Here is a 21,080-nt window from a genome sequence, read left to right on the forward strand (position 1 = left end):
TCTATCCATCGGATCCCGACAAACACAACATATAGCATTACGGATAGATGATCTTGATCATGTTAGGCAGCTCACAAGATCCAACAATGAAGCACAATGAGGAGAAGACAACCATCTAGCTACTGCTATGGACCCATAGTCCAGGGGTGAACTACTCACTCATCACTCCGGAGGCGACCATGGCGGTGAAGAGTCCTCCGGGAGATGATTCCCCTCTCCGGCAGGGTGCCGGAGGAGATCTCCGAATCCCCCGAGATGGGATTGGCGGCGGCGGCGTCTCCGGAAGGTTTTCCGTATCGTGGCTCTCGGTGCTGGGGTTTTCGCGACGGAGGCTTTAAGTAGGCGGAAGGGCAACGTGGGGGCCACACGAGGGCCCCACACCACAGGTCGGCGCGGCCGGGGCTCGGGCCGCGCCGCCCTATGGTGGCGGCACCTCGTGGCCCCACTTCGACTCCTCTTCGGTCTTCCGGAAGCTTCGTGGCAAAATAGGACCCCGGGCGTTGATTTCGTCCAATTCCGAGAATATTTCGTTACTAGGATTTCTGAAACCAAAAACAGCGAAAAACGACAACTAGCTCTTCGGCATCTTGTTAATAGGTTAGTTCCAGAAAATGCACGAATATGACATAAAGTGTGCATAAAACATATAGATATCATCAATAATGTGGCATGGAACATAAGAAATTATCGATACGTCGGAGACGTATCACCCCCCCACATGGAAGGGGGGAATCCCACCCCAAGTGGGATTCCCACCTTGGGTAGGTTTCCCTATCACATGGAAGGTTTTTGGTTCGGGTCTTATTCGGAGACTTGTAGTCCAACACTTGGGGCTTCCACCTATATAATGAGGGGCCAAGGGGAGGGGGCCGGCCACCCCAAGACCACAAGCTGGCCGCACCCCCTAAGTGGCCGGCCACCCCCTCCCAAACCCTAGCCGCCCCCCTCTCCTCCATAGCTCCCGCGTGCTTTAGCGAAGCTCCGCCGGAGTTCTCCACCGCCACCGACACCACACCGTCGTGCTGTTGGATTCAAGAGGAGCTACTACTTCCGCTGCCCGCTGGAACGGGAGGTGGACGTCGTCTTCATCAACAACCGAACGTGTGACCGAGTACGGAGGTGCTGCCCGTTCGTGGCGCCGGTGATCAAGATCTTCTACGCGCTTTTGCAAGCGGCAAGTGAACGTCTACCGCAGCAACAAGAGCCTCATCTTGTAGGCTTTGGAATCTCTTCAAGGGTGAGACTCGATAAACCCCTCGTTGCTACCGTCTTCTAGATTGCATCTTGGCTTGGATTGCGTGTTCGCAGTAGGAAATTTTTTTGTTTTCTATGCAACGTTATCCTACAGTTCCACCTATCAGTTTCACCGTCTCGAGGTAATCGACTAGCCAATCCTCGGGATCTTGCTGGCCATCGAATTTTTTGAAATTATCGGGTAACTTAAACCCTGAAGGAACTCGAGTTTTCCGGACCCTTCTTGTAAAGCACGGTAGCCCACACATATCCTCGTCATCTATCTCTGGGGAATGCCGATGTTCTCTTCTATTTTGTCATGCTCTGTCCACCCGTGCTTGTGCTGCTGTGTCTCTTGCTCCACTTGTTCTTTCGGGACCTGGTGCTGCTGCAGTGGGTCGTGGACTATTTTGCCTTGCTGATCCCTCGGGAGGTGTGGCTACGAATGCTGCTCCCATGGCTCCACACCCTGCCATGGCCATGTTATACAACGCTTCTCTTGGATCTCCGGGAGGTGGCTTGGACGCTAGGATGAAAGCTTGTGTTGCCATATATCCCACTTCCGGTGTTTTGGGAATAATATTCCCCCTCGTGTCGATTGACATAAAAGACATGTAGAGATTTTGAACTAAGTTTTCTCTCTCTGCTTCAGGTATATTTTGCAGCCGAGATCTTGCTCTCCTTCGAGCTTCTCTATGACTATCTCCCGAAGTTCCTGAATATCGGCTTAGCTCTGCCCTTCGCCTGCTTGATGCGGAGGCTGCTTCCTGCCTCCTGTCCAACTTGATTTTCTGTTTCTCGAGCTCCCTCCTGGTACGTGCAAGCCTATATTGATACGCTTGTAACTCCTCAGGTGTTGTCGTAATGGTCATTGGTTCTGTACCATCAATAGCTCTTGCGACTCGATCCCACACTGCCTGCGGAAATCGCACCATCTCTCGTGTTCCTGGTCCGATATATTTTGTTCCCAAACCTCGCGTGAGATCTGCAGGATCGACATACGGATTTCCCGCATTGTCGAAAGCCTCTAACGTCGCCGGTTCTGGCCGGCTTGGTTCTCCAATTGCATAGATCTGATGATATTTTAGATTCTGAACTTTGTCGGGTTTGGTGACACCATCATAGAGATTGGTGAAGACCTTTCCAACAGTGATGGATCTGTCGATGAAGTTGAAGCTGTCGATGTCGCTCGAGTCATCGCTTATATAGGAGTCCGCAGATGACTCGAAAGACATGTCGCTGAAGATCTTGGCGAGTTTTTCACTTGCCCTGGAGCTGATGAAGCGTGGCGATGAAGTTTCTCGTCGCCTGACTCGATTGATGATGCTGAACTTGAAAAATCAGGATCGACCGCTGATAATCCCGACGAGATCGGAATTTCGAGACGATACGCTCCTTCTTTCTCGACGCGGAAGTGGAACTTTTCAAACGTCATCTCCATGGGCTCCTCCAGATACGCATATGCATCCAAACGGGAGGGCGGGTGAGGAATAAAATCAATGAGACCAGTTTCGATCTGTTTACCTCTGTCCATGGCGTTGCTTGCTACCGACGAAGTCGACGATCTTGAACGTGCCATCGAGATCAGATCCTTGACACCTCTAATTCCCACAGACGGTGCCAATTGACAAGGGATTAACTTATCAATTCCTACATATTGTAGACTAGGGTTTTAGTCGGAAGTAGAGGCCAAGTAGATCTCGAAGGTTTCAGCCGAAAAGTACTCGACGATGTAAAAACTAGGGTTGCTTGAAACAATGAATCGATCCTCTCTTTGTCCCTCGACTCCCCCTTATATAGGAGGCGGGGCCAAGGGATTTCTTAATACACAAGTTACAGAGTCCGGGAGGGTTTCTAACCCGTCCCGTAAGATTACAAGTGGTACTTCCTAATAAAATCTATCTTTCCTTAATAGTAACTTGGGCTTCCGAATCTTCTTTATTCTTCGAGTTATGGGCCTTCAGTAAACCCCGGGTACCATCTTCGGCAGGCCCATTGGGGATGCCTATGTCACCGGTACCCTGCTCTAAGCTGGTCTCACGACCAAATGTGGGAGGTGATGCAGGCTTGTGTGATCATGCACAACATGATCATCGAGGATGACCGCAAGAATCATGCCAGGATACATGTTGGTCCCTATGAGTGTGAGGGCCCTCTTGCGGAGGTTGATCATAAGTTGCCTGCAGATTTTGCTGATTTCCTCGCCATGCACGTAGAGATCCGTGACAACTGTTGTGAATGAGCAACTGATATTCACAGAGGGCCATAGGCCAGTACATGTACATGTGTGACAATGTGCAGGTAAGCCCCTCATACACTGGGGAATAAGGGAAAAGGAACTATACAACTCTAACACCCCCCCCCCCTCAAACTCATGGTGGATCAACAACACTGAGTTTGGAGAGAAAGAAACCATGCTGTGTTCTAGTCTGGGCCTTCGTGAAGAAGTCAGCAAGCTGAAGCTCTGAAGGCACATAATGAAGAGCCATAACCTTATGTTGCACAACATGATGATGTCTACGCACGCTTCTATTCCTGTAGACAGTGTTGGGCCTCCAAGAGCAGAGGTTTGTAGAACAGCAGCAAGTTTCCCTTAAGTGAATCACCCAAGGTTTATCGAACTCGGGGAGGTATAGGTCAAAGATATCCCTCTCAAGCAACCCTGCAATCACGATACAAGAAGTCTCTTGTGTCCCCAACACACCTAATACACTTGTCAGATGTATAGGTGCACTAGTTCGGCGAAGAGATAGTGAAATACAAGTAGTATGGATGTATATGAGTGGTAATAGCAATCTGAATAAAATATGGCAGAGAGTAAACATGCAACAGAACAGTAAATAAACGGAGATTCGATGCTTAGAAACAAGGCCTAGGGATCATACTTTCACTAGTGGACACTCTCAACATTGATCACATAATAAAACCACTCTACACTCTCTTGTTGGATGACAAACACCATTAATTGTGTAGGGCTACAAGAGCACCTCAATGCCGGAGTTAACAAGCTCCACAACATTCGATGTTCATATTTAAATAACCTTAGAGTGCATGATAGACCAACGCAATTATACCGAGTACCAACATAGCATGCACACTGTCAACATCAGCTATGAAAGGGGGAATAGATCACATCAATACTATCATAGTAATAGTTAACTTCATAATCTACAAGAGATCACAATCATAACCTATACCAAGTACTTCATGATGCACACACTGTCAACATTACATCATGGAGGAGGAATAGACTACTTTAATAACATCACCAGAGTAACACATAGATGATATTCAACTAGATCACAAAGAGAGATGAACCACATAGCTACGGTAGAGCCCTCAGCCTCGGGGGAGAACTACTCCCTCCTCATCATGGAGACAGCGATGGCGGTGAAGATGGCGGTGGAGATGCCTTCTGGGGGCAATTCCCCGTCCCGGCAGGGTGCCGGAACAGAGACTTCTGTCCCCCGAATTGGAGTTTCGCGATGGCGGTGGCTCTGGAAGGTTTTCTGGTGTTTCGTCAATCCGTGTCGAAGATTTAGGTCAGGAGGCAACTTATAGGCGAAGAGGCGGAGTCGGAGGGGCCACGGGGCCTCCTCACACTAGGGGGGCGTGCCCCCCTGGGCCGCGCCGCCCACACGTGTGGGCTCCCCTCTGGTTCCCCTTTGACTTTCTGGAAGGTTCCGAGAAAAATAAGATGTTGGGCATTGATTTCATCCGATTCCGAGAATATTTCCTTTGTAGGATTTCTGAAACCAAAAACAGCAGAAAACAGCAACTGGCCCTTCGGCATCTCGTCAATAGGTTAGTTCCGGAAAATGCATAAATATGACATATAATGTGTATAAAACATGTGAGTATCATCATAAAAGTAGCATGGAACATAAGAAATTATAGATACGTTTGAGACGTATCACATGACGCACATAGAAGGCATCAACACCGATGTGTTTGGTGAGCTCGTGCTTCACCGGATCACGCGCAATGCTGATGGCACCAATACTGTCCGATAAGAGCGGAGTCGGAGCACCAGCAGAAACACCAGAGTCCGCAAGTAACCAGCGTAACCAAGTCACCTCAGCCGTCAATAGAGCCATCGCTCGCAACTCAGCCTCAACACTCGAACGAGAGACTGCAACCTGCTTCTTGGTCTTCCAAGCAATGAGAGAGCCACCAAGAAAGACACGAGTAGGCGAGAAAGAGACTTGCGATCCTCCGGATCGCTAGCCCGAGTAGCATCCGAGTAGGTCCGGAGGCTGTAAGGAGCTGGAGCGAGGAAAGAAAAGCCGACGAGAGATAGTGCCATGAAGATAGCGAAGGACACGAAGAAGATGACTATAGTGGACACTAGTGTGAGCAGCCATGAACTGACTCAGAATGTGGACTGGGTAGGAGATGTCAGGACGTGTGATAGCAAGGTAGACAAGACTCCCAACCAAGTGACGATAGCGAGTCGGGTCCGGAAGAGGATCACCATCAGTGGAACGGAGGCGGACATTGAGCTCCATAGGAGTCTCGACAATGCGCTCATCACCAAGAGCGGCACGAGTGAGAAGGTCCTAAATATACTTCTCCTGGGAGATATAGAAGCCATCGGAGGTAGAAGAAACCTCAAGCCCAAGAAAGTAGCGGAGAGGACCAAGATCAGTCATGAGAAACTGATCGCGAAGACGGGCCTTGACAAAGGCAATGTACTCAGGGTCGTCGCCTGTGATGATCATGTCATCAACATAAAGAAGAAGCAGAGTCCGACCACGAGAGGATGTGTGAAAAAAAAGCGCATGGTCATGGGCGCTAGGGACGAAACCAGCAACGTTGACCACAGAGGCGAAACGCTGAAACCGGGCGCGAGGGGCTTGCTTAAGGCCATAGAGAGAGTGCCGGAGATGACAGACCATGCCATCGGGAACAGAGTAGCCAGGGGGTGGCTGCATGTAGACCTCCTCACTTAACTCACCGTTGAGAAAAGCATTCTGTACATCAAGCTGAGAGACAGACCAGTGACGAACAGAAGCAACAGCAAGAAGAGTACGAATAGTGGTCATGTGAGCCACAGGAGCAAAGGTCACGTCATAGTCACGGCCATACTCCTGCTGAAAGCCGCGAGTGACAAAGCGAGCCTTGTAGCGCTCAAGAGAACCATCGGAGCGAGTCTTGATCTTGTAGACCCACTTGCAGGTGATGGGACGAACAGAGGAAGGAGGAGTAACAACATCCCAAGTGCCAGTACGCTCAAGAGCAGCAATCTCCTCAGCCATCGCTAGTTGCCATTCGGGATGAGCAAGGGCATCCCGATAAGAGGTCGGCTCAAGGGTAGCAGAAAGACCGTAGTGAGTGGGAGAATAGCGATCAGGAGGAGGACGAGGACGAGCACGAAGATGGTGAGTCGGCTCGGACGGAGAGGGCATCGCAGCAGAGGTAGAAGGTGTATCAGGAGAAGCAGCATCATCCTCACGGGGACGACGAGAGTAGTGAAAAGGGTAGGGAGGGATGACCGTAGTCGAGGAAGGTGACATGGGAGGGGAAGATGTGGAGGGTGGGGACGGTGGTGAGGGAGGAGAGGGGGGTCTGGCGGGTGGAGGAGGAGAAGGTGGTGAGAGAACCGGCAGAGCAGGGACCGGAGGCACAGGAGGAGGTGAGTCAGGGAACATGAGAAAAGAGATATCATCCACCGAGAAGGAAGAGGAGGAGGGACGCGGGTAGAAAGGACGGGACTCATCAAAAGTAACATCCCGGGATATGCGCATCCGACGACCAATAGGATCCCAACACTTATATCCTTTGTGCTCAGGGCTGTAGCCAAGGAGGACACACTCAACCGATTGAGCACTCAGCTTCGTGCGTTCGCGTGGAGCAAGAAGAACATAGCAAACACAACCAAAAAGAAGAAGGGTCGAGTAATCAGGAGTGTGACCAGTGAGACGCTCAAGAGGAATACCACCCTGCAAGGTTGTGGAGGGCTGAAGGTTGATGAGATAGGTGGAAATAGACACAGCCTCAGCCCAGAAGTGAGGAGGAAGAGAGGCAGCCATCATCATCGCACGTGCCGTCTCAAGTAGGTGGCGATGCTTTGTTATCACCAAGATTTGACCGAGTCAGAGGTGGGCCGCAGTCAAGATGGGCTTAAGGAAATATACGTGGAGAATTATATGAATCGGCCTGTTGGGCTTAATTGCCCGTGTATCTGTAACATATTAGACCTATTTTAGTTTAGAGATAGAATCTTAGTCGTGCACGGTTCAGTGCATGCCCACATTAGAAAGTCTCCTGGACTATAAATATGTACCTAGGGTTTATGGAATAAACAACAACTCACGTTCAACCCCAAAAACAAACCAATCTCGGCGCATCGCCAACTCCTTCGTCTCGAGGGTTTCTATCGGGTAAGCGACATGCTGCCTAGATCGCATCTTGCGATCTAGGCAGCACAAGCCCCACGTTGTTCATGCGTTGCTCGTACTGAAGCGCTTTTGATGGCGAGCAACGTAGTTATCATTAGATGTGTTAGGGTTAGCATTGTTCTTCGCTTAAGCATGCTTACGTAGTGCAACCCTTGCATATCTAGCCGTCCTCACGCCTATCTCAGGTGTGGGGGCGGCACCCCGCTTGATCATTATTTAGTAGATCTGGTCCGTTACGATTGCTCCTTGTTCTACAAGGATTAGTTTAATATCTCGCAATAGTTTGGCCTTACAATGGGGGGAGGATCCAAGTGGCACGTAGGGTGGCGTTCGCAAGTCCTAAACGGGATGTTCCTAGGATCAACTTCATGTTGGTTTTTTGGCCTTGTTTAGGATCGGCTTACGAGCACCGTGCGTGGCCGCAAGGCCCAACCTGGAGTAGGATGATCCGGTTATGCGGTGAAAACCCTAAATCGTCGTAGATCTCATTAGCTTCATCTTGATCAAGCAGGACCACCAAGTATTCGTGCACCCCGTACGGATCATGGGTGGATCGGCTCTTTGAGCCGATTCACGGGATAACCCGAGAGCCGATCGAGGCTCGTATTTAACGTTTACATGTATGCCCCGCAGGAAACTAAGCGAGGCAACCTCATCACCTTCCCCGACCGGGTATAGGTCAGGTGGCACGCCCTTGCACTTCGCAACGCCGCGTGTGACCGGAAGAGCATTGCGGGCCGTCGCTCGGAGGGGTCTCAGCCAGCCGCAGCTCTAGGCTCCCCCGGCTCTACGGTGTTGACAAGGCCGCTGCCCGCCGGTGGGTTTTGGCAGTCAACACATTCCGGCACGCCCGGTGGGACAATCGTCTACATCAACCACATCGCCATCTACATCCGAGATGGCGGACGGCACGCCGGTCACTTACGAGGATCCGCCCGACGACCTCAAGAAGCAATACAACGAGATCAAGGCTACCCTCGAAGCCGACCTCATCGGCTCTTTTCGGAGGACCCGTTCGGTGGCATCAGATGGAAGGGGTTCTCACCGAAGGTGCACTCGATGGGGTAGACCTCTCTTCCCCGTCGGAGGAACGCACCGGGGTCCGCGGCAGGAGATCAACTACCCGGTGGCTCACTCGCTACACCGCCACTCTGAGAACTTGGTCAACGTGCTGGAGCGTGTCGCTCTGCGCGTGATCCAGGAGATCATGAGCCACCGCACCCGCCGTCAGGACCAGCTCTCGGGACTCATCAAGGAGAGTTGCCTTTCCAGTCCCGTCCACCGCTGCCGTTTGCGTTGGCAGCACCAGCTGAAGTGCCGACTACACCGGCATTCCTCGTCTACAGAATTGGCGGCGACCCCAATGACTACCAGTTCTTGATGGAGGCGCCTAAGGAGATCCCTCATGGATACGCGTGCATGTATGTGCCGGATTGTGGTGACTGGGCACTCACAAACCAGGCCACAACATCGGGGACTCCGGCGAAGACAGGAGGAACGTCGGCGACAGAGCATACGTGGCTAACTAAATACGCCACACCGACGAAACTCCCGAGCCCAGCTCCCGCAGCTCGGCTCGGAGCTGGAAAAGCAAACGTGGCAGGCCAAGTACGCCACCCCGGCGAATCTTCGAGTGCAACTCCTACGGCCAGCACAGCGGATCGGATCGGTACCATACCGAGAGACCGGTTCGGCATGATGCCGAAAAGAAGGGCGATCGGCTATTCCAAGCCGTACCCCGACGATTACGAGATGATCCCGCTGCCACCAAAATATCGGCTCCCCGACTTCTCCAAGTTCGGTGGATCGGATGGCTCCAGCTCCATCGAGCACGTCAGCCGATATTTGGCTCAACTAGGACCGGCTTCGGTGTCGGATCAGCTACGCGTGAGGCTCTTTTCACAGTCCCTCACGGGATCGGCTTTGGGTGGTACACCTCTCTACCAGCGAGCTCCATCCAGTCTTGGAAGCAATTGGAAGAACAGTTCCATATGCAATACCATTCAGAAGCTTCCGAGTCCGGCATTGCCGATCTAGCACAACTACGTCGAAGCGCGGGGAAACGGTGACGAGAATACATCCAGCGCTTCAGAATCTTAGGAACCGATGTTATTCGGTTCGTATAACCGAAAAGGAAGCGATCGAGTTGGCAGTAGCGAGGCCTTGCAACACAGCTCAAGGACATGGCCTCCCAAGCAGATTATCCCTCGCCGGCGCACATGGTTCGAAACTATCGGCATATGAACAGCGCCACCCCGACCTCGTACCAAGACAAGTTCAAGCGTGCGTAGTCATGGTCGATACGGAGGAGGATGAAGTGCCTCGCGGGAGGCCAAGAGATAGCAAGTGGCTGAGTGGACTCGGGGAGGAACCCCCGTGGCCTCGCAAATGGGTAAAGCCACCGGTGGCCGCCTGTGGGATTTGATTTTGACGTGACCAAGACTGAACAAATCTTCGACCTCCTCGCTCAAGGAGAAACAGCTTGACGGTTCCTGAAGGTCTCAAGTTCCCCACGGCGAAAGAGCTAAACGGAAAGCCGTACTGCAAATTCCACAACTCGCTTTCCCATGCCACCAACGACCGCCGGGTGTGGCGTCGCACATCCAAGCGGCGATAGAGAAGGGGCGGCTAATTTTCAACCAAGTACGCCATGAAGGTCGACACCCAACCCTTCCCCGCCGTTAACATGGTAGAAATCACCTACCCCGAAGGTTGCCGGACAGGTCCCTCGTTCAGCATCAACATGGTAGGACCCGGAAACCACTCGGCAAAGATGGAGATGAGGGCAGCTGCTCTCACAAGCAAGGATACGAAGAGGCCGCTCCACGCGATCGGCTCCGTCATGATGGCAAGCGCTATGTCACGAGAGGGAGAGGTGAAGAATATAAGATATCAGCGACCCCTCTCGATCATCTCCTCAACAAATATGTTAGTCGGCATGGTCAACGCCGCGACCCAATTACGGTGATAGAGAAGATCGTTTGGCTAGAGAAGCCGGAAGATATCGTCGGCGAGGATCACGATGAGGAGGAGCACGAGCGCTATGCCACGGAAGCATCAAGGGAGCAAGACGACAACGCCAGGCATTGGGACTGCCCCTTCTTCAGACACTGCTGGGATTCAGGAATGAGCCGATTGCCCACAATCGGCAATTGCCCGTAATGCAATCGAAAAAGAAGGAGGCAGCCAACGTGTCCGTGTTCGAGCGCTTAGGGCCTCTCCCGCCACAAAGCAAACGCGCTGAGTCACCTCGTTGGGCAGATCTTGAAGATTCGAAGACGAGGGAGAAGTGGAAGAAGACAAGTACCACCGGCCAAGGTGGTGCCCCGACGGACTCAGCCGTTCCCGAAGCGCAGGGTTCGGCGATTGCGCGGCCTGGAGGAGGCCGAAAGGTTGTACCTGCATACGCTAAGGAAGGCACGGCCTGATCTGGCTGCAAAAGTTCAGCGAACCCTGGATGAAGAGGGTCGTCCACGGAAAATGGAGTGGCGCCCCAAACAGAGGAAAGCCGATGATGAGACATCGGCTGGCACAAACATGGTACTCGTCTTGCCGACAGAGCTTAGCCCTCCACGACTCTACGGAGCACTCAAGGTGGACGACGACAAGCGCATCAAGTCAGAGGTTGGGTTGGTTTCATCCAGCCTGACCAAGTAGCAAGGTCAAACCAATGAGCAAACCAGGAGAGGCTGATCCTTGTGATCGGCCCCAAAAAATTTACGAAGGGAACTTACAAGACCTTCAACGAACAAGCAACGTGGAGGCCGATTCCAGTAATCGGCCAAAATTATCCTCACCTACCTTTCTACCTGGGTTCAACATGTTATCCAACAGAGCCGATACCATCAATTTTCTTGACAGAATCGGCTCGGGGGGGCACCCAGGTATATGAAAATGCGAGGATATGCAACAGAAGCATCTCATCTTTTGTTGATGGGTATTGGAATATGGGGGCCGATGTACAGGTCGGCCGTAAAAAAAAAATGAAAATTCGAAAATTTTCGAACACAGCCGATGCAGCAGGCATCGACTTAAGGACATGAAAGCCGATGCATGGCCATCGACTCAAGGGAGATTTCTTCAAGGACAATGTCAGGAGCAGCATGGGCGCGCGGATCGGATCAATGATCGGATCAATGTCGGGGAGCCTATCCGGTCGGCAGAACCGAAGAAACTCTGGGGGCAGCTCACCTTGAGGGCTCTCCGTTTTTGGGAAGCCGATGCATATTTAAATCGGCTAGCTCGGCATAAGGAGCTCCCTCAGACATGATCGAGCCTAGGTCCATACAGCTCTGCTTTACCTTGGCTGAGACTCGGGGGGCAACAAGCCTGGAAGATGCCCTGTTTTTGAGAGCCGATTAGGGTCACCTCGGCTGCGGCTGCATTATGGTCGTCTCAGGCAGGAACTGGGAAGGAAAAGCCGACGCCTAGTACAGGGCTTGGACTGTGCTGTTGCTGCAAGAAAGGAAAAAAAGTCCGATGCGTTGCTATCGGTCTTAGCATGGCAAACGGAGGGAATGAAATTGGAGCGATTAAAGGATAAATGGAAAGAACAATTTCATTAATTCCAAGGAGCGGCTTTACAAGAAAGAGCCGATGGCTCTCAAAAGAGGGATCTGGTGCCTAGTGCACTGCTACTACTAGTCCTATACTACTAGTCGTCGCTGTCCTCGTCATCGCCGCCGTCGACGTCGTCGGCGCTGCTCCCAGAGAGCTCTTCGTCGCTGTTGCCCCAGCCCTTGGCCGGAGCCTCTTCCTCCTCGTCATCGTCATCATCCTCGCTGTCCGCCCAGGAGCGGAAGCGCTTGGTCGGCGGGTACCCGATGGAGGAGGAGGAGTCGTCCTCCTCCTCTTCCTCTTCGTCATCATCCTCGTCCTCGCCGTCCGCCCACATGCGGGGCGCTTCTTCGGCGGGAGCTGGGCGGAAGGAGAGGCTTTGGCCTTCGCTGCTTCTCCTTCTTTTCCTCCTTGTCGGAGGAGAAGGGATTCATTGCGGGGTGGAGGTCTGTCCTCGGTCTTCTTCTTCGGTGAAGATTGGGGGAAGAGTTTTGAGAAGGAAGAGGAAGAGGAAGACATTGTTACGAGGAGGAGAGGGTTTTTTGGTGCCGATAGCTGGGATGGAATAGAGGATATGAGAGAGAGCTAACCAGTCGGCGCGGTTAAATAATGATAAATCCGGTGAAGGATTAATGCCATTACAACTTCCAAGGGATCGATGCTAAAGCTGTCAGGATTTTTAGAGGAGCTGAGAAGACAGGGCATAATGATGACGGATGCTGTAACGGCTCTGCTCTGCTACGACATGACCTTTCGAAGAGAAAGCATAATGATTTTGGAATTACCAATTCCAAAACCAGGGGGGCATGTGTTATCACCAAGATTTGACCGAGTCAGAGGTGGGCCGCAGTCAAGATGGGCTTAAGGAAATATACGTGGAGAATTATATGAATCGGCCTGTTGGGCTTAATTGCCCGTGTATCTGTAACATATTAGACCTATTTTAGTTTAGAGATAGAATCTTAGTCGTGCACGGTTCAGTGCATGCCCACATTAGAAAGTCTCCTGGACTATAAATATGTACCTAGGGTTTATGGAATAAACAACAACTCACGTTCAACCCCAAAAACAAACCAATCTCGGCGCATCGCCAACTCCTTCGTCTCGAGGGTTTCTATCAGGTAGCGACATGCTGCCTAGATCGCATCTTGCGATCTAGGCAGCACAAGCCCCACGTTGTTCATGCGTTGCTCGTATCGAAGCGCTTTTGATGGCGAGCAACGTAGTTATCATTAGATGTGTTAGGGTTAGCATTGTTCTTCGCTTAAGCATGCTTACGTAGTGCAACCCTTGCATATCTAGCCGTCCTCACGCCTATCTCAGGTGTGGGGGCGGCACCCCGCTTGATCATTATTTAGTAGATCTGGTCCGTTACGATTGCTCCTTGTTCTACAAGGATTAGTTTAATATCCGCAATAGTTTGGCCTTACAATGGGGGGAGGATCCAGTGGCACGTAGGGTGGCGTTCGCAAGTCCTAAACGGGATGTTCCTAGGATCAACTTCATGTTGGTTTTTTGGCCTTGTTTAGGATCGGCTTACGAGCACCGTGCGTGGCCGCAAGGCCCAACCTCGGAGTAGGATGATCCGGTTATGCGGTGAAAACCCTAAATCGTCGTAGATCTCATTAGCTTCATCTTGATCAAGCAGGACCACCAAGTATTCGTGCACCCCGTACGGATCATGGGTGGATCGGCTCTTTGAGCCGATTCACGGGATAACCCGAGAGCCGATCGAGGCTCGTATTTAACGTTTACATGTATGCCCCGCAGGAAACTAAGCGAGGCAACCTCATCACCTTCCCGACCAGGTATAGGTCAGGTGGCACGCCCTGCACTTCGCAACGCCGCGTGTGACCAGAAGAGCATTGCGGGCCGTCGCTCGGAGGGGTCTCAGCCAGCCGCAGCTCTAGGCTCCCCCCGGCTCTACAGTGTTGACAAGGCCGCTGCCCGCCGGTGGGTTTTGGCAGTCAACATGCTTGCGCTCAGCCACGCCATTTTGGGCATGGGCGCCAGGACAGGAAAACTGGGCAAGAGTACCCTGCTCAGCAAGAAAACCACGCAACAGCTGGGAGATATACTCACCGGCAGAATCAGCCCGAAAGACACGTATAGGTGTCGAAAACTGAGTATGGACCATGGCAGCAAAACGCTTATATATCGAGAGAACCTCACTGCGAGAAGTCATAAAATAAATCAAAGTGTGGCGAGAGAAGTCATCGATAAAAATAACATAGTAGCGGTGGCCCCCTTGGAAGCAAAAGGAGCCGGACCCCATACATCAGAATGGACCAAATCAAACGGACGCTGAGATACAGACGCACTAGTAGGATAAGGTAACTGATTCTGTTTACCAAGCCTACAACCCTGACAACCCTGAAGAGAGACATCTCCTGAGACAGGCCCCAGAAGGCGTCGACGAAGTAAAGATGACAAGCGAGAACCACAAAGATGACCAAGACGATGGTGCCACTGCTGAAAGGAGGCGGTGGTGGAAGCAGCAAGCACACATGGAGCGGTCGATGAAGTGGTGGAAGAAGGAACATGAAGCCAGTCAAGCTCCCAAAGTCCCTGGGAGTCACGGCACCGAGGGCCAGCCCCAACCAGGGCCCGAGTGTGAGTGTCCTGAACAGAACAAGAATCAACATCAAGAATGACCCGACAACCAGAATCAGTGAGTTGACCAGCGGAAAAAAAATCATGGTAAGACGGGGAACATGAGAAACATCAGGAACGGAAAAGGAGGAAGTAGAAAGAGTGCCATGATTAGCAACAGGGAGAGAAGTACCATCGGCAGTAAGAACACTAACAGGAAGAGGAAGAGGTCGAAGAGAAGAAAGAGAGGAAGAATCAGGAGACATGTGAAAAGAAGCTCCAGAACCCACGAAGATGTACCTGACTGTGGAGAGGAAACAGCCGCGGAGGCAGCAGTACCCGTCGAAGCAGAGCCGGAGGAGGCAAGGAGACGCTGAAGTCTCACTATATCCTGCTCAGTGAAGCCGGTGGTGACAGGCGCTGAGGGTGGAGCACGAGGAGGCACACCCCGCTGCTTCTGGTAGCAGCCAGACTCAAGGTGACCAGACCTTCGACAGTGAGTGCAGAACCGAGGAGGGCGAGAGCGACCCCCGCCGCAAGAAGAGCGGGCTCCTCCAGAAGCAGCAGGCACTGGTGTAGGAAGAAGTGGCGGTGCAGGAGCAGTGGGAACTCGAGCAGCAAGAACAGAGGGTGTCCCAAACATTCCAGCACCACGCAAACGAGTCTCCTCAGCACGAAGCTCAGTCAGCACCTCTGAGATAGGAACACGGCCTCGAGCAAACAGCTGAGCACGACGAGGATCAAACTCTGGGCGAAGTCGAGACAGGAACTCATGGATCCTCTGAAAGTCCATATCTGAACGCACTGTCCGGCAACACTGACAAGTACCACAAACAACACTGCGAAGAGAGTCAAGCTGGCGCCAGATGGCCGCACTCTGGGTGTAGAACTCATCAACAGTAGAGTCACCCTGCTGAAGATCATGCTCCTGGCGCAACACAGATAAGTATAGAGAATCACCAGAAGGCGAGACCACATCTCAGCGACAGTAGCGAGGCCCATAAACTCAGAAGCAAACTGTGGCTGAACACTCTGCGAAAGAACGGCAGCAGCTCTAGCATCCTCATCACACCACTGAGTAAAGGTAGCCAGACTATCACGGTAGGAGCCAAGAGCCTCTGAATAGGCAAGTACCTGCTCCTCATATGCCTCATCAGCAACAGCCTCAGCAGACTTGGCTGCATCCCAATCAGCCTGAGTAGCATTCTCAGCAAGGGCCTGTGGCACGGACGACGGGGTAGGAGGTACATGAGCAGTGGGGTGCGGCGGACAACAGACCTCGCCGGTAAGACCACCCCACAGCCGAAGACCACGCATGTGAATGCGCATGAAGGCAGCAAACTCTCCATAGTTGGTATCATCAAAGATCACGGGGCAGCGAGGGATACTGACGTAGCCAGACAAGGAGGATGCAATCTTCCTCTTTCCCTTTTTTTTGAACCCGGATCTAAATCTGGGCAGAAAAATAACGAGCAGCAGCAGCAGCCTTGCGTACGGAGATCCACTCACGTACGGGCCACCAGGATGTGGAATCCAGCAGCAGGCAACGTCTTGCCTTGCCGGTCGGAGCCGTACATGGCCTGCCCGAGGAGACCAGGGCGGACGGCCGGACGGGGGCAGGGCCGAGCAGATGGAGCCGGCCAGATGCAGCCGGGACGAGGCAGCCGTCCTGAGGCGGCCGGGACGGGGCCGGCCAGAGACGGAAGAGGCCGGGGTGAAGCCTGGCCTAGCAGATCCAGCCAAGGACGGCTGGCCGGCGGTGGCTGGGAAGGAAAGCTCGACGGGGCCGACGGGAGAGCTCGATTTGGAGCTCGAAATCAACCGAAAAAAAAGGCTAAATTTGTTAGGATGAGAGAGGAAGAAGAGTTTGGAGCGGCAACGACCGGAAAGATCATCGGCGACGGCGTGGATCGAGCACGGAGTTGCAGTGTCCAAAGAGCTAAACCATGAGCTCTGATACCATGTTGTGAATGAGCAACTAATATTCACAGAGGGCCATAGGCTAGTACATGTACATGTGTGACAATATGCAGGTAAGCCCCTCATACACTGGGGAATAACGGAAAAGGAACTATACAACTCTAACAACAACAATGTTCATGATCAACTTCAAGCTGATCTCGTTGAGCATTTGTGGAGGATCAAAGGATTATCAGTAAATGCCGTGGCACCTTGATCTAGCCTTATTTTATTACAGTTGTTTAGTTGTTTTATTGTTTGGGGGACGTGACTAGGAGCGACGTCTCCCAAACGCGGCACGAACAAAACACGTCCTCCAAACGCTCAATCCGGCGCCGTTTGGGGGAGGGTTTGGGGAACGCGACTGGAGATGCTCTTAGGCCTGGTTCGGTGCCAGCGTTTTCTTGTGTTTGAGGAGTGTTTTGAGGGGTGTTTTGGATGAAAAACATCAACCGCCCAAAAAACTACCCAAACAAGTGTTTTAATAAGTATTTTGGATGAAAAAGGTTTTGTAGTGTTTTGGGTTCCTAAAATCCAGCCGCAATCGTCCACTTCACTTCCACTACAACTGAGAGAGGATGTTAGAAGTATAATACGTATACGACTAGACTAGAGATATACTAGGACTCTAGAGATAACATCTTGTATGCAAGTCTCCTCCCTCATATACTTCTATATATATATATCTCATGAGAGTCACCAAAATAAACAACGAAACAAATATTAGGGATCTATAATTTCTACAGGAAACAGCCGAAGACAATTTTGACAGATCGATCTCCTAATTTGAAGGAAGCACCAGATATCACTTGGGCTGGTACAGTTCACCGTTCTTGTGTGTGGCAAATATACCAGAATGCAGTTAAGTCCTTAGCACATGCTTTCAGTATTTCAGAAGAATTCACACATGATTTTAGCCACAAGGTTCAACGAGAGGTTTTCATTGTCCATAGCATCATGCAAAGCATGTATTGTGATCGATGACAAATTCAACATATTGCCTATATCATCTCACATGAAATTCATACAACCTGTTACGACAGTAATAACTGGAAATGGCCATCTAGATTGCAGGTAATTTCTCACCGAGGCAAAGGCGTTTCCAAGGAGGGCGACGTCCCAAACGACGACACAAAGGGGTGCGGAAGGTGCGGCGCCGACGGGCACGGATGGGGCAGCGGCGAGTGCGTCCGACGGAAACAGAGCGGTGACGGAGTGGGTATCAAGATAGAGGAGGTCGAAGCTCGAGGGCCGACGGCGGCCATGCTCGATGATGGAGGTGTCGTCAGGGCCGAGCTCGATGAGGTTGCCCACGAGGCCGGCCTGGCGTCCTGGACAGGGGAAGGGGAAGCGGCCGGCCAGCGGGACACCTCCGCGTGAGCCTCCCAACTGCGAGCGGATCTGCGTGGACTCCCTCTCGCCGGGGAGGTGCCGACGGCAGCAACACGTGGTCTTCCCCGACGCGAGGAAGAAGATGCCCCTTTGGTTTGGACCAATTTTTAAATGAATTTAAACTATTAAGAGGTTTTTATAAAATTGAGTTAAAACACTGGCCGCGCCCATTAATTCGGGCCGGAGTAAAAAAGAAAATTCTCACGTTGTTATGGATGATTTTTTAAACATAAGGCTCGAGAGCCCAGCTTTAAATTAATAAAGCCCTCAACCGGCTAGGATACAACGGTGCTGATTACACAAACTTGAACAAGGTAAAAGAAAAAGGCAAAGCCCTAGAGGAACTACAGAGAATTCCACTCGGCCGCGCCACCAAAGAGCCTACAAGCACAAGCTACGAAGAGCTGCCGCGGACGGAGAGAGACGTGCCAAGCGAAGAGGAGAAGCACTAGCGTCAAAGAGATGAAGATCCGGCTCCGAGACCACCTCGCCTTGCTGCTGCCCAAGGAGAGACCCTTCCCATCTCATCGGCCAACACAGAACATCGAGGTGGTTGAGCGCCCAAAAAACCCTTGAACTTGCTGACTGTCGCCATAGGCCTCACCAAAGACACACCCAAACCGCACCACCGTCATTATCACCACACCGATAGCCCTCTGTCCCCTCAACCCAAGGCGGCGCCTCCAAGGAGGAGAACGACGCAATGCGCCATCGCCGCCCGACCGTAGCCTGAGTTTTCACCCGGGAAGAAGAGGAATAGGGGGAGGGTTACCTCACCGGCCCTTCAAGAAGGAGAACGGCGATAGAATCGTCGCTGCCGATGCACTGAGCCAGCCAAGAGTTTCCCCCGGCAGCTCCCCACAGAACTCGCACGGACACAGAACGGGAAGTCCGAGGACCAACCCTGCCGTATCTGGCGCAGAGAGATCGAACAATTGAGACGCCAACGAACAGACGAAGAGAGCGCCAGAGCACTACTACGCCGCACCCAGCCTTCGCCGACTCCTCACCGTCCACACGGCCCAAGAAGATCGGCCAGCACCAGTGAACGCCGCCCGCCTTCCGGTCGACGTCGCCACCCACCGTCCAGGGCCGCCGCCCCGGCGTCCAAACTCCGCCCGCCGAACATCCGAGGGAACCCGGATGACCACATAGCAAGGGATCCGCATCCGTGAGCACTCGACGGCCAGCAACACCACCACGACCCTGGAAGTGGCCAGAGCGGCACCTGCAGCCCCATGGCTGCTGGCGGTACCAGATCTGGGGACTTGGTGGGCTCGGCCGGGCCCCTGCCCCGGCCCGAGCACGAGGCGACCGCCCTGGCCGCGCTGCCCGTCCGGCTCCACTTGCAGGGCGTTGCGCCGCCGCCCGACCGCCAGGCGCCGTGGACACCCACCCTCGCGCCGCGCCGCCCGCCTCCATCAGACCTCAGCGGGCCGAGCTCGCGCCGCCCGCCGAAGCAGAAGCTTCCGCGGAAGCCGCTGCCGCCCCGAGCACGCACAGCCCGCAGAGCCGCCGCGCCGCCGTCGAACGGCCGCGCCTCCACGCACCGATGCCGCCCCGCGCCGCCATCACCGCGAGGAGGAGAGAAGGCGCCCCGCCGCCGCCGACGCCGACCGAGCTTCGCGCGGTGGCGCCTCCTGGCGGCGGCGAGGCAGGGGAGGAGGAGGATGGGGCTGGCGGCGGCGGCAGACTAGGGTTATGAATGATCAAATGCATTAAGCGCGCTCTCTCTCCGCTTTCTTCTTCATCAAGTCCAAAATTCCTTCACGCATCACGCTCGGCAATCACATCGTAGCTAGGGGATATTACAGTTATAATATCATAGGCCAGTCGATCGCGGGTTCGGGTTGCAATTGGAAAGTTACTCGTCAAAGGTCTCGGACCGGAGCAAATCCTTTATTTCGAGCGGTTTCTGCTCTGTAACATGTAAATCATGATACAGTACTGGTTATCTGGGCTTGACGAGGGATCACAAACCTAATTCGTCAACTCCACGAGAAGATCGACGTGCTCTGTGGCCATTGCCCGACCATGGATACGTCAACACGACGGCACCAACAAGCCTTTCGTCGTTCTCGTTCGCCAAATTGATCGGCACCCGGCAGCAGTCACGCGCCTTCAGCGCAAGCAAGTGGTTGTGGTGCACACGGCGAGGAGTCGCATCATCCGCACGAGGAAGGCCGTTCTATGGGATCTTCCGGATGGAGTTTAACTGAGTTATTCGCCGGAGTGCGGCGCAACTAGCCGCACGGCCATTCAGTCGGCATCAGCGGAGGAGGAGGAGGCGCGCGGCGTCCAGATGTGGCGGAGGAGGCGACGGTGCATGCTGGAAGCGGCCGCCGCGTTGGCTGCGATGGCGGGGGGGCTAAAGAATGAGGAGTGGTGGAGATGAAGGGGATTTGAGCGTCGGGTGGTGTTGGAGGCTCCCGGTGGAGAGCTCGGTTCTGGAAGATCAAACTGCTTTGTTGACGACGCTATGAGCAGTTCAAGAAGCTGATACGTTTTGCGTGGGAAGTTGCAGCAAAGTAGTAACTAACTTACAACAAAGATGAATTAACAATTTAAACAAAATTGGGCGTTTGGTCTAGTGGTATGATTCTCGCTTTGGGTGCGAGAGGTCGCGAGTTCGATTCTCGCAACGCCCCCCACCAATCAGTGTAATTTTTTCTTGTTTTCTCCTTCTCTCTATTTTCTGTCCTAAGATTAATGCTAGTACTTTTTCTTATCTCCAGGTTTTAAAATCTCCACAAGTTTATCATGGTTAACCTGTTTTTGTAGGCTTTAACTTCCCACTGCTGATATTATGCTTCCATAATCTTTTGTTGAGATATAGCCATGAAAAGAATAATCCAAATACAAAAATTAGGCGAAACATTTGAATGTTGGATTATCACGTCTAGATACTAGGTGCCTTTACACTTAACTAAATCTTAGTCATGAGCT

The 21,080-nt window shown here is 52.6% G+C and overlaps 1 non-coding gene across 1 annotated transcript; it reads left to right on the forward strand.

Moving 5' to 3' along the window:
• The first annotated feature begins 20,710 nt into the window (after positions 1–20,710).
• Positions 20,711–20,782, forward strand: TRNAP-UGG. Its single transcript has one exon. It is a non-coding gene; the product is annotated as a tRNA-Pro (tRNA).
• Positions 20,783–21,080: the final 298 nt, after the last annotated feature.

This window comes from Lolium rigidum, chromosome 3, assembly GCF_022539505.1.
Source record: "Lolium rigidum isolate FL_2022 chromosome 3, APGP_CSIRO_Lrig_0.1, whole genome shotgun sequence".
Classification (NCBI taxonomy): Eukaryota; Viridiplantae; Streptophyta; class Magnoliopsida; order Poales; family Poaceae; genus Lolium; species Lolium rigidum.